The following is a 3,878-nucleotide window of genomic DNA, read 5'->3' on the forward strand; positions in this document are numbered from 1 at the left end:
CCCCTCCCCGCCACTCTGTCTCCCTTCACCTCTGCCGCCTACCATTCCGCTGGCAGCCCCGTCACATCCCTTCAAACTCTGTGCTGAGAAGTCAGCGCTCGGCCAAGCCGGATGCCCCGAGCTCCAGAATCCCGCCCCCCCTTCTTCTCTACCACCAAACCTACCGACCTCCCTCTTCACCTCACCTCACACAACGGAGGCCATAAGCTGAAAGTTGCACTCACACACTCGGCTCCTCCAACTCCCCCACTTGCACGGAACTGCAAGCAATAAACGAAATAACAAGCTGTTGAGCAGAAGCAATCCTTCTCGGAAGACCATTGGCTCTACCTCACGCCGTGGAGAGCAGACAGGGTGCCCGATTGGCCAGAATTTGCTGGAGGGCCATTGGTAGCACGGATCTAAAACGCTTATTGGCCATCTAAAATGCAGGTAAGGAAAACGAGCTCCACTATTGGACCAATTTTGTCGTTTTTGCCGATTGGACAGGCCCTAGTGAAGACAGCCCTCCTCGGTGTGCGATTAGACACTTGAGAGCCGGATGGAGTTCAGCGGGCGCCGATTGGCCGGCCGAGATGAGCGATGAACCCCTCCCCACGCCGTCATTGGCTGGCCTGTTTCCTGGAAACGGAACTAAGCCGAGTTTTAGAGTGAAGTGAAAGGGCTGCGCAGGGGGAGGAGTCTCGCGCGCGCTTCAAGACACTGCGCCTGCGCTCGCTAAAGGGCTCAGCGCCATTTTGTAGGGGATATTTCCCATTTTATGCTCAGACAGGCAGGAGGAGCGACCGGGACGGGAGTCGTATGGTGTGTGAGGGGGAGCCCAGCTGCTACGGGGACGTTCCGGGTCGGTGCCGGCTTCCGTCCTAAGGACGTATGGACGGCTCAAGTTGTGTGCTGTGGTAAGATATACGTTTCTACCGAAGCTCAGAGGTCATATGAAGGCTGTGACGTTGTTGTCGGCGGAGGCCATTTGCCGAGGTGACATAAGCGAGAGTGCTGCGTCACAGGAAGTTATTGTCTGTCGGAGGAGCCCGGCTTCCGGCTGCTCTTAACCCTTTCCTGAGCTGACAGCTGTCATTACTGCAGGGAGAGCCTTTCCTGGGCGAAGTTGACCCTGCTATCAGAAACCATGTCAGGCATGAGAGATAAGTCCTAGGCAATGGTCCTGGTCACTAACACTGAGCATAGACCCCCTATTCATCACATTATTTATAGACTTTGTTCATTATTTTTAATTAAATGAAAAATTACTATTTAAAGCTCACAACACACACAATGCAGTCTGATTGTGCAAGCACCTTTTGGATCTACCAACAACTATGTAGTACGAGGGCCTGCCTGATTGGATACAGATTGATTGGATAGGTAAAGTAGGTCCTCATGTAATTTTGGTAGATTTTATAGCTGATTGTACAGTTAGACTGCAAGGTGTATGGTGGCCCTAAAAAGTAAATCTTCTATCAATATTATTTAAAATGCCAGTGGCCTGGCTGCCATTCATTGGCTTCAGCTGATAATGGTGCAGTAACTTCTGCCATTCCATTGCCTTCTCACCCATCTGAGGGCTCATTCACACTAGATGCAATGACTGGTGTTTTTTAGCAGCTGAGCAATACTAGTCACGGCTAGGGCACATAGGAAACAATTGTTTTGTAATGTGTTGTGCTGCAAAAAAAAAGCCAGACAAGCTGCATTTTTCACAGAGCACTGGACCGCAGCTCAATACACCATGCTACTGTGCTGGGATCTGAATGGCGTGTACAGTTTGTACACCAAATAAAGCAAAAAAAAAAAATGTAAACCGTGACTGCTTGGAGCTGTCGCAACACACTAGCCCATCCACGCAAACGCTCAGCTTTAGGGGATGGGCCCTAAAAGACGTGACTTAACCTTCCTGGCGGTAATCCAGATTGTGGCTCGGGGTTTATTTTCAGTACCGAAAGCAGTAACCCCGAGCCACACTCGGGATTACACTGTGCGTCGCTTACCTTGTGCACGAGCCCGCTGTGTCCTCCGTCTTCCGCGTTCCGTCCCTTGCGAGTGCCCGGTTCGAAGGGGGGAGGGACCGGCGGGAGATTTAAACTAAAAAAATGGAGATAATCAGGACCGCCAGGGAGGTTAAAGTAGAATTAAAGTCTCCCATTTTTTTTTGCATATCTACTGCTAGCAAACTGTAGATATGACACCTATCAAAACAAACAAAAAAGTGGCTCAATCTAAAATACTTGTGTCTGTGCCGCTCGCTCCCGGCTGCGAAACACGGATCCGAACGGCTAGGCAGGAGGATGATGTGGACGGGCGCATGCACAGTCCATATCACCGGCGGAGAGAGAGACTCAATGGAAGTGCATGCACGCCGGACAGACTCCATGGGACACAGAAGACAGAGGAGTCTGTGCTGGATCAGTGGCACCAGTGCTGTAGGGACTGCTGGAAATGAGTGGAAGGAAGAAGATGATTGGTTCAAGGGGCATCAAATGAGGTAAGTATTAAAAGCAGAATTAGAGTGGGGGAAAAAACCCTGAGTCTTTAATGTCACTTTAACACCAGCAATACTGGGTGAATCAACAGGAAGCAGAGATAATTATCGGGCCTCGTATTAAAATATCAGGTTTGGCGTTCGGCTTGCAGCTCAGTAAAAGATTGTTTACTATGCTCTTTATAGTAAGAATTACTTAGATTTGTGTATTCTTTCTTAAATGGACTTCCCCATTGTAAAGCATTTATTCAGTTCAAGGCTGCAACTAATCATTCTTTTTATAATCGATTAGTTGGCCGATTTTTGATCGAATAGAAAAAAAATGAAATACCGTTCTTAATTAAAAATAAAATACACAAATGCAGTGTTACAAACAACGTTTAGTTCAGAATAAAAATGCATGCACAATTTGCTTGCAATGGCACTGCACTGGAATGCTCAACATTGCATTACGGTGCGCTCCAGTGCGGGTGATCACGCTGTGTGTGAGAGGCGCGTTTGGGGTGCCATTGAAGTGAATGGCACTGCAATGCACCTCCTGCAGCAGAATTAGTCAGGCCGAAACCGAAAATGGCTTTTTCGCCACCTTTTTTATAAATGTATTGTAAGCACATGGTGCTTGAATAGCTTCAGCCAGGGAATGACAGCTGTCAGTGGCAAGATTCCACAGAGGGCAGCTGAATGTAAATACAGCAAGCAGTGGGTGGGTGCAATAGCCAGCCTGCTATTGGCCATTTCAAATTGCAATAGAAGGTTGGCTATTGCACATGCCCACTGCTTGCTCTGCCCTCCCAGTGTGGAGGAGAGCGCTAGGGGAGCCATCCAACTAATCCATAATGAGAATAGTTGACAACTATTATTATAAATGATTAGTTGGTTGCAGCCCTATTTCATTCATGTCCTTTGCACTGTAAAGGAATCAATTACAATGCTAGCCGCCACTGTTCATAAAGGGACACTAAACTCAGGAGTTAAAGGATAAGTTCACTTTTTGCAAAAATTAAAGGAAAGCATATTTTTTTTATATTATCAAATATGCATTACTTTGCAAAAGGTGACCTTATCAAAAGGGTGGCTACTTTTGTTCCCCATGGTCTCTGTGTGTGTTGTAAAGTAGTCACCGCTGCAAACTCTCCTGTGATGGACTACAATCTCACTTTTACTTTGCTAATTGGTATTGAAGTTATAGTCTTATCACAGGAGTTAGCTTGGAGCGGTCACTACTTTCCAAAACACACCGAGACCATGGGGAAGGAAAGTAGCCACCCTCCAAAAGGAAAGGTCATGTCCTCACACCATGCCTGGATCATGTCCGGACCAAAAAAGCATCCTACTGTATCCCTATGGCATTTCTGGGCTCTGTTCACACCTGCGCAGTCCATTCCGGTCGACCCAAAAA

The 3,878-nt window shown here is 47.6% G+C and overlaps 1 protein-coding gene across 1 annotated transcript in view; it reads right to left on the reverse strand.

Moving 5' to 3' along the window:
• Positions 1-382, reverse strand: part of ARID4A (AT-rich interaction domain 4A) — an 89,355-nt gene extending 88,973 nt beyond the window's left edge. The window contains exon 1 of the mRNA XM_018562177.1: positions 186-382. The gene's annotated coding sequence lies outside the window, so the exon portion shown is untranslated. The remainder of the gene's footprint in view (positions 1-185) is intronic.
• Between the last annotated feature and the right edge of the window lie 3,496 nt (positions 383-3,878).

Source organism: Nanorana parkeri, unplaced genomic scaffold, assembly GCF_000935625.1.
Source record: "Nanorana parkeri isolate BGI_ZX_2015 unplaced genomic scaffold, ASM93562v1 scaffold20, whole genome shotgun sequence".
Taxonomy (NCBI): domain Eukaryota; kingdom Metazoa; phylum Chordata; class Amphibia; order Anura; family Dicroglossidae; genus Nanorana; species Nanorana parkeri.